Source organism: Mauremys mutica, unplaced genomic scaffold (genome assembly GCF_020497125.1).
Source record: "Mauremys mutica isolate MM-2020 ecotype Southern unplaced genomic scaffold, ASM2049712v1 Super-Scaffold_100314, whole genome shotgun sequence".
Classification (NCBI taxonomy): Eukaryota; Metazoa; Chordata; order Testudines; family Geoemydidae; genus Mauremys; species Mauremys mutica.
In genome coordinates this window covers 56,757-66,390 of record NW_025423311.1, presented here as the reverse complement: position 1 = coordinate 66,390, position 9,634 = coordinate 56,757, and the positions used below count along the sequence as shown (strand labels likewise).

Sequence of the window (9,634 nt, the reverse complement as noted above, 5' to 3'; positions counted from 1 at the left end):
ACAAGTGTCAGAAGGAGGCACATAAGAAATGTGGAGACAAGGAAAAGGTCATCGTAACTCAACATGCATCCATGGCTCTTGAGGCCAGAACGCAGAGCACTAAGCACTGTATGACCACAGCAAAATCTAAACATTACACCTTATTACACTAGGCAGTAGTTAGGTCAAGCAATTTTCTCATCCTACTGGATGTTACCCTCCTTAATACATAGAATTCCCCCTAAAACCTGGATTACTGTCCTCAGATGACCTTCATTTTCTCAGGATTCCTGCTGCTTCCAGCATAGGTGGGGGAGGAGAAAGGCAAAAACATGATGCCACAGTCTCCTATTTTATATCCTTAGTTCAAGTGTCTAGAAGACACTTGCCCAGAAGTGTCTGTGTGGACTCTGCTGAGTCACTAGGTTGGGGAATCCTCCTGGTGTGGTCTTGTGCAACTGAGTCATAGACTTGAGCGGTCCCCACAGTGTTGTGTTTGGGCATCTGTCACTGAATTGGAAATCCCTTAATTACAATTCCTCTGCTGATTCATGGCTGTTGAACACCCTCCTCGGCAGGGGTCACTAGCAAAATTATAGCCTATTTCAGTAACAACCATACAGCAAAATGAATAACTTCACACACCCTCATGCTATACATATTTGGACAGAATAACTGATTTCAGCAGATCATGACTTTTCATTTGATAACTTACATGGAATGGTTTGTAGGACATATCACAGCCATATATGAATGATGACTATGTGAGCTACATGGAGCTATTTTGAAGTACATCATGTCACAAAAGCCTCTAGAGACTGGCCTTTGGGAAGAGCTGGCTGAAGAGCCTTCTGAGTAACTGAGAGATCCAGGCTTGGCCCTGCCAGTTTGTGCTTGCGAACTAAACTTGTCCGTTGGGCTCCCTTTTTTGTGTCTCTTTCACAGAAACAGAGCAGAAGTTCTTGGCCAATCCTTGAAAGTGCTTGTTCAAGACACAGAGAGCCTCTGTGCTGGGGCAGGGGTAGGGCTGCAGGAGGTGGTCGGGGGTGGAGGTGCTTACCTCGGGCAGCACAGCTCCCAAAGTGACTGGCACACACTCCCCTCCGGCAGTGGCTCCTAGGCAGTGGGATACGGGGGCGGGTCAGCTGTGGCGTTTGCACTCAGGGCTGCAGGGATATGCCGGCCACTTCCAGGAGCAGTGTGGCAGGGAGGGAGGGGGCAGAGTGGGCAGGGAGCCGCCTTAGCGCTGCTGGCACATCTCCGTGTGTCACTTGGGGAGGCATCAGGTCTCTGTGGGCTGCCTGGGGCAGGGGCAGTGGCCGAGGGGGCTCGGGCCACCCCTTTGCCTCCTCTCTCCAGGCTCCCAGCCCATCTTGCCGGCCGACAGGGATTTTAGGGTGCAGCAGCGCAGGGAGCAGGAAGGGTGAACCACAGCAGCTGCCTCCCCCACATGCAGGAAAATGGCTTGACCTGCTGGCCCCACGGACTAAGGCACCAGGCCTCCAGCTTGCCCCATTCAACCCAATGGGTTGATCTTGTGGCCAGAATTATTTGCAGTCGGGATTTCCCCCAACAGTGCCCCACAGGGGTCCAGGGTCAGCTCCAGCACAGGCCACACAGGAAGGCTTAATGCTCGAGCTGCAGCACATGCTGGGCAGGCTCTAGGCCGGGATCCCCATGGCAGGAGAGAAGAAGACTGGGCCCCTGGAGGGGCAGGCTGGGGCTTCCTGGATCCCATTTGCTCACAGCCAGCGCCCTGCCCCCACTCCCAAGTCATTAATGGTGCCCCCAGGTCAGCCAGAATGGAGCAGCGGTTTTCACTGCACCAAGTCCACTTATGGCTTACAGGCAACTCCCAGACCCACCACAGCCCACCATGTCGGCCAGAAAGGAGCCCACTCAGCCTCGCCATTGCTGCTTTTCCGTCCCCCCAGAACCCCGCTTCTCCTGGGCTGCAAGGAGCCATCCCTGGGAAGCCAAGAGGCAGGCACAGGATTCTGCCTCCCAGCAGCCAACCGCACCTCCCCCGGCTTTGCAGAACGAATGGTGACGCTCTACTAACCCCACTTAGCCGCACTGAGGCGCTTAGCTTCTGCCCTGCCTTCCTCAGCTCGACTTTCCTCTTTTGCCCCATTCCTGCCTCACTTCCTCCTTTGTCAAGTCACGCAGAGGAGGCCAGCAGGAAGAGGCGGCTTCTGTAGGCCAACCTCCCAGGGCAGAGGAGGCCAAGCCACAAGCTTCCAAAAGGTGATACGCCGCACTCCTCTAGGTTCTCCAGCCTGACACCGAGGTGCTTTCTCCACTGCTGTCACCACCCTCTGTCATGCAGGGGTTGGAGTTATCCCATGGACAGGCCAATAGGAGGAGGAGGAGGCCTTCCTGAACAGCAAGGGGATCTGGGAAAAGGAAGCCAGCATGTTTCTGCTTGGTTTTGAACCAGGGACCTTTTGCGTGTTAGGCAAACGTGATAACCACTACACTACAGAAACTCCATCTGCTTGGCTGTTGCTCACCCTGGCACAGACCAATGGACAAACCTGGAGAAAGTGGTGACAGCCCTTCGATGGGCCAGCTGGCAGAGCAGAGGACTGGAGCGGGCGCTCAGGAAATCGTCCTTACGTCGCCCTTGTGACTCCAGCTTGAGGGAGAGCTTCTTTTTCTTCCCCTTGCTGACAAAGAGCAAGAGAAGAATGAAAGGGCAGGTGGGCCAACTCGGTGCAGAAGCCCATGCTGCCTTTTCCTGCTGCATAGCCTGAAATGAGGGACTCGTGGCAGTTAAAGGAACTGCTGCACTTTCAGAAAACATCCCACCCGTGCACAAAGGGGGATAGAAGAGCCTGTTAGTCTAGCACGCTCCCAACTGAACTACTTCAGCAGATGCTCGGTTTCTTTCTGGCCTCCTGCTTTTCTGTCTGGGATGTTGTTGTCAGCTGTGGCACAGAAAAAGGACGTCATTGCGAGCGGCCCATGAAGACAAGATTCACTTTTGCCTTCCTTGCTCGGCTTTACTCGCTTCCTCGCCCTATTCCTGCCTTAGTTCCTGGGTTACCTGAAGGCGATGGGGGGGGCAGCAGTACCAGGAGGAAGTTGGGCAGCTAGACCCTGGTGGCAAAAGTCCTGCCACCACTTGCCACCCCACTCTCTTCTCCCAGCGTCACATATTGGCCACCAGGGACTTGGGGCCCAGCAGCGCAACGGAAGGCAGTGGACAGAGCCACCCTCGCCTTGAAGCTCCGGCTCATTAAACCACATCTTCAGTCGCTGATGGCCAATGAGAGACCGACATCGCTTGCTATTTTAGCACTTGGAAATGCCATTGGCCAATCTTTGGATCTCTTTAATGCTGTGCTTCAGTTCATGGGGGAAAGGCGAGAGAAGCGACCTTTCAACTAAAGGCGTGGGGTTAACATCCTAACGCTGTCTGTCTCCTACTGTAACACTATTTAATACTGGCCCACGCTGTGCTAGTGACAGTTCCATTTCTAAATGTTAGTACATTTCAGTTACCATTAAAATTAAAAAGTTTCTATATGCTTAAAGAAAATGCATGTTTTATTTGCTTATATATGGCATGAATAAATACAGGTTTACAGAACCTAGCCTGCAAATTTATCATCTTATATGACAGAGAAAATCCTGCATCCAGATTGTGCATCAAAATCATGAAATGAGCTACAAATGCAATAAAAATAAGGTATTCAATGGTTTAACATATGGAGCGGGGCTGGCGGGGGGGCGTTCCGAAGACACGTCTTGCCTGGAATGCCACTTGGTCTAGGGGAGGCCCTGTCAGGGAGAACAGGAGTTAGTCTCACACGCCTATTTCCAGACTGTAATCTGTGGGCGCCCTGCTCTGGGGGAGGGATCGCGGCAGCCCAGACTCAGGGCTGGAACAGGCCCCGGATTGAGGGGGTGGCTGCAGGGTTTGCAGCGCTCTGATGTCTCAGACAATGTGTCTCTCCCAAAGCCTCAGATCTGCGTCCCCAGAAGGCTCCTGTGCTGCCTCCGCTCCTTTCACATTGTACAGCAAGGAGCAGCAGCAAGGGTTAGGGATGACCCTAGGCACTAGGTGGGTGGCCGAGGCTTCAGGAGCCCAGAGCGTTTGCCTGTCTGGGCATTTTGGCTGAGACCTCAGGGACACATTGTGAGGCAGAATCCCAGGCGTCTTATGAAAGGAGCATAAGGACGTACGAACAGCCAGACTGGGTCAGACTGGGTCCATCTAGCCCAGTATCCTGTCTTCCTATAGCGGCCAAAGCAAGGTGCCCCAGAGGGGAATGAACAGAACAGGGAATCACCAAGTGACCCATCCCCTGTCACCTATTCCCAGCTCCTGGCAAACAGAGACTAGGGACACCATCCCTGCCCATCCTGGCTCAGAGCATGTCCTCCATGAATTGATTTAGCTCTTTTTTTGAACCCTGTTATAGTCTTGGCCTTCACAACCTCCTCTGGCAAGGAGTTCCGCAGGTTGACTGTGCGTTGTGTGAAAAAATACTTCCTTTTGTTTGTTTTAAACGGGCTGCCTATTCATTTCGTTTGGTGACCCCTAGTTCTTGTGTTATGAGAAGGAATAAGTAACACTCCTTATTTACTTTCCCCACACCAGTCATGATTTTATAGACCTCTAGCATATTTCCCCTTAGTCAGCTTTTCTCCAAGCTGAAAAGTCCCAGTCTTATTATTCTCTCCTCATATGGCAGACACTCCATACCCGTTTCTGAACCTTTTCCAATTCCAATACATCTTTTTTAAGATGGAGCGACCATATCTGCACGCAGTATTCAAGATATGGGCGTACCATGGATTTATACAGTGGCAATAAGATTTTCTCTCTTTTTCTCTATCCCTTTCTTCATGATTCCCAACATTCTGTTCGCTTTTTGCCTGCCACTGCCCATTGAGTGGATGTTTGCAGAGAACTAGCCACAGTGACTCCGAGATCTCTCACTTGAGTTGGAACAGCTATTTTACATCCCATCGTTTTCTATGTAGAGTTGGGATTATGTTTGCCAATGTGCATCACTTTGCATTGATCCACATTGAATTTCATCTGCCATTTTGTTGCCCTTTCACCTAGTTTTGTGAAATCTCTTTTTAGCTCCTCCCAGTCTGCTTTGGACTTAACTATCCTCTGTAGTTTTGGATCATCCGCACATTTTGTCACCTCGCTGTTCAGCAGATCGTTTATGAAGATGTTGACTAGTCCCAGTACAGACACCACTAGTTACCTGTTTGCATCCTGAAAACTGTCCATTTATTCCTACCCTTTGTTTCCTGGCTTTTAACCAGTTATTGATCCACGTGAGGACCTTCCAGAGGTGAACGTAAGCTGGTACATTCCGGTATGAGGTCCTGGCAAGAGCGGGTACGCTGTGCCAGCCCGGCCCGGCTTCCCCAGGGTGGTGATTTAAAGGGCCCAGAGCTCCCTGCAGCCTCCCAAGCCCCCCTGGCGGAGCCCCGGGGAGCAAATCACTGCCCTGGAACGCTGCTCTCTCCCGCGCTACCAACACAGAGCAGGGGCGGCGGGAGCTTCCTTACAGTGGGGGGGTCACTATTGTCTGAACTGTGGCACTCCCATGAAAACCCTTCCCCAAGGACCCACACTCACACCACCTCTCCCCCCGAGGCCACACCCACAGAATGCCTCTCCCCCCCCCAAGACTCCCCCTTTCCGCCCTCCATCATTTGTCCTAACAGCCAGTTAAGAGTGGTGAGGCCACGGCCCTCTAAACCCCCTGTTCCAGCACCCCTGACACAGAGCTCAGCAGCAGCGGTGTGTGTGTGCGACAGAGGCAGCTGTGCTGAGCTGAGCCAGTGAGGGAAGCGGGGGCTGATGTTGGGGCTGCCCCCTCCCCCTGCCTCAGGCCTGGTTGCTTGACGCAGCTGTCTGAACATACAGTGTGCCGACACACTCCCTCTCCCCACACACACACTCAGTCTCTACCCCGCCACGCACACTGCAGTTGAAAAGCAGCTGGCAATCTAGTAAGATGCCCATGGAACGGTGGGATAGAGAAACCTGCATCATGTGATGCTGTACCGGCCCATGAGGCACTGCAAACCCTTCCCAAAACACCCTGCAGCCAGTTGCACAGCTACCCACAGTGCACTGCTCTCTGTGGCCATCCAAGATTCTAGCGTGGATGTGCTCTGGTGACACAAGGGGCATAGTGGGGACATGCAGCAGCTGTTTAATTAAAACACTTTAAAGCCGCATTACCCAATAGTGTAGACACAGCTTGAGAGTGAGACAAGACCCAGCTCCCTTGAAACTAAAGAACCACAACTTTCTCCATAGTTGGCAGGATTCAAACCTGCACACGGAGACCCCAATGGATTTCTAGTCCATCACCTTAACCACTCAGCCACAACTACTGGGTTGAGATGTGTCTCTCACTGCACTCTAGTTCTGTTCTCACTGAGTGATCAATTCCAGTTGTTTCCTCAGACCAGCTCCCTCAGCACACACACTGCTGTGCCCTTGTGTAAGTGTGTCCATGGCTGAAATGCAAGAATTCCTGCTCATTTCCCTTCTGGCTGGAGCATGAGGAGAGTGTGTTTGTGGTCAATGAGGTTGCTGTAGATTGTTGTCCATTTCCTGCCTTGATCATTCAGACAGTCCCTTTCCTGCCATATCCCCAGCACATCAGTGATTGCAATAGCAGGGGGCAGGTTTTCTCTGGGGCACTGAGCTTTGCTAGGGGGTTGCTGGCTCCTTTCTTTCCTCACCCTGGAGTAAACTCAGCTTTTAATTCCATCCTTGATGTTTCAAGGAATAACAACAGACAACCGAGGAAAGAGGTGGACAGGGCGGGTCTCAGGGGAGGGGCAGAGAGGTGGGGGCGGTGGGCAGGGCGGGTCTCAGGGGAGGGGCAGAGAGGTGGGGCGGTGGGCAGGGAGGGTCTCAGGGGAGGGGCAGAGAGGTGGGGGCGGGGGGCAGGGCGGGTCTCAGGGGAGGGGCAGAGAGGTGGGGGCGGTGGGCAGGGCGGGTCTCAGGGGAGGGGCAGAGAGGTGGGGGCGGTGGGCAGGGCGGGTCTCAGGGGAGGGGCAGAGAGGTGGGGGCGGTGGGCAGGCAGGTATCAGGGGTGGGGCAGAGAGGGGGGGGGGTGGGCAGGGCGGGTCTCAGGGGAGGGGCAGAGAGGTGGGGGCGGTGGGCAGGGCGGGTCTCAGGGGAGGGGCAGAGAGGTGGGGGCGGTGGGCAGGGTGGGTCTCAGGGGAGGGGCAGAGAGGTGGGGGCGGTGGGCAGGGCGGGTCTCAGGGGAGGGGCAGAGAGGTGGGGGCGGTGGGCAGGGCGGGTCTCAGGGGAGGGGCAGAGAGGTGGGGGCGGTGGGCAGGGCGGGTCTCAGGGGAGGGGCAGAGAGGTGGGGGCGGTGGGCAGGGCGGGTCTCAGGGGAGGGGCAGAGAGGTGGGGGCGGTGGGCAGGGCGGGTCTCAGGGGAGGGGCAGAGAGGTGGGGGCGGGGGGCAGGGGGTCTCAGGGGAGGGGCAGAGAGGTGGGGGCGGGGGCCGGGCGGGTAACAGGGGAGGGGCCTAGAGGTGGGGGGGGTGGGCAGGGCGGGTCTCAGGGGAGGGGCAGAGAGGTGGGGGCGGTGGGCGGGGGGGGTCTCAGGGGAGGGGCAGAGAGGTGGGGGCGGTGGGCAGGGCGGGTCTCAGGGGAGGGGCAGAGAGGTGGGGGCGGTGGGCAGGGCGGGTCTCAGGGGAGGGGCAGGGAGGTGGGGGCGGTGGGCAGGGTGGGTCTCAGGGGAGGGGCAGAGAGGTGGGGGCGGTGGGCAGGGCTGGTCTCAGGGGAGGGGCAGAGAGGTGGGGGCGGTGGGCAGGGCAGGTCTCAGGGGAGGGGCAGAGACGGGGCGGCGGTGGGCAGGGCGGGTCTCAGGGGAGGGGCAGAGAGGTGGGGGCGGTGGGCAGGGCGGGTCTCAGGGGAGGGGCAGAGAGGTGGGGGCCGTGGGCCGGGCGGGTCTCAGGAGAGGGGCAGAGAGGTGGGGGTGGTGGGCAGGACGGGTCTCAGGAGAGGGGCAGAGAGGTGGGGGCGGTGGGCAGGGCGGGTCTCAGGGGAGGGGCAGAGAGGTGGGGGCGGTGGGCAGGGCGGGTCTCAGGGGAGGGGCAGGGAGGTGGGGGCAGAGAGGTGGGGGCAGCAGGCAGGCCGTGGGGTAGGGGGTGGAGAGGCACAAGGAGGCCTTCAGGGAGGAGAGGAGCGAGCGGAAGGTGGACCAGCAGGCCTCAGCCACAGTGGAAGAGCGGGGGTGGGAAGTGGCCAATGGGAGTGAGGGCGGAGCACAGGTGGGGCCTCAGAGGGAGGAGAACGAGGGAAGGGGGTGGAGTGGGCAGGGCCGCCCAGAGGATTCAGGGGGCCTGGGGCAAAACAATTTTGGGGGCCCCTTCCATAAAAAAAAGTTGCAATACTCTAGAATCCTGTGTTCTCATGGGGGCCCTGCAGGGCCTGGGGCAAATTGCCCCACCTGCCCCCCCCCCGGGCGGCCCTGCCCTCAGCCTCCCCTCGTAAGTCCCCTGCCCCCTCATCATTTTTGTTGCCCTCCCCTAGACTCTCTCCAATTTGTTTCTGTAGGGGGCGGGGGGGGGGAAAGCTGGACGCAATGCTCCAGATGTGGCCTCCCCAGTGCCGAATAGAAGGGAATAATCACTTCCCTCGATCTGCCGGCAATGCTCCTACTAATCCAGCCAATACGACCAGGTACCCATATTGAATGCAGACCCAGCAATATTTGATACATTGGTTACTGTCCATTCAGGAGGTTATTTCCCACCTATTCATAAATAATGAAGATGCTCTAAGCGGAGGGGAGAGAGCTGTCCCGTCCGTGTAGTTAATCCATCTCCCCGAGAGGTGGTAGCTATGTCACTGGGGGAAGCTATGTGGGTGGGTGTGCAAGCTGTGGTGTTTACATGGATCTATAAGTTTAATCAAACCCCATTTTTAAAAGCACTGTGGTCTGGGAACAGAACAGGAGATCGCTGAGGCAGGGCCTGTCCTTCAAAATCTTTAAGATCTCTGACTTACCTACACAGCAGTCATGGGGGTATAGCTCAGTGGTAGAGTGTTTGACTGCAGTTTAAGTGGTCCTTGATTCAAATCCAAGTGCCCCCTTACAAACCTCTTCCTTCAACAAAAATAATGGCATTTCCATTATGTTCAGGAGTTCCACTGAATAGGGATCCCTGAAATGAATAGAAACACTCAATGTTTTCCTGTGCAAATGCATAAAAACCTAGCAAACATGTGCCTTCACTGAAATCAGTTCCAATCCTCTAAAGGATTAAAGAATCCTTATTGAGGTTGCAGGAAAAAAACATCCCGATGTGTAGAAAGAATAGTAAATATGGCAGGCGACAAGCTAGGCTTAACAGTGAAATCCTTGCTGATCTTAAACACAAAAAAGAAGCTTACAAGAAGTGGAAGACTGGACAAATGACCAGGGAGGAGTATAAAAATATTGCTCAGGCATGCAGGAGTGAAATCAGGAAGGCCAAATCACACTTGGAGTTCCATCTAGGAAGAGCTGTTAAGAGTAACAAGAAGGGTTTCTTCAGGTATGTTAGCAACATGAAGAAAGTCAAGGAAAGTGTGGGCCCCTTACTGAATGAGGGAGGTAACTTAGTGGACAGAGGATGTGGAAAAAGCTAATGTACTCAATGCTT

At 55.2% G+C, this 9,634-nt stretch overlaps 2 non-coding genes across 2 annotated transcripts; one reads left to right on the top strand and one right to left on the bottom strand.

Annotated features, from left to right (window-relative positions):
• Positions 1-2,395: 2,395 nt before the first annotated feature.
• Positions 2,396-2,468, bottom strand: TRNAV-AAC. The gene has a single exon. It is a non-coding gene; the product is annotated as a tRNA-Val (tRNA).
• Positions 2,469-9,011: 6,543 nt separating this feature from the next.
• Positions 9,012-9,083, top strand: TRNAC-GCA. The gene has a single exon. It is a non-coding gene; the product is annotated as a tRNA-Cys (tRNA).
• The last annotated feature ends 551 nt before the right edge of the window (positions 9,084-9,634 follow it).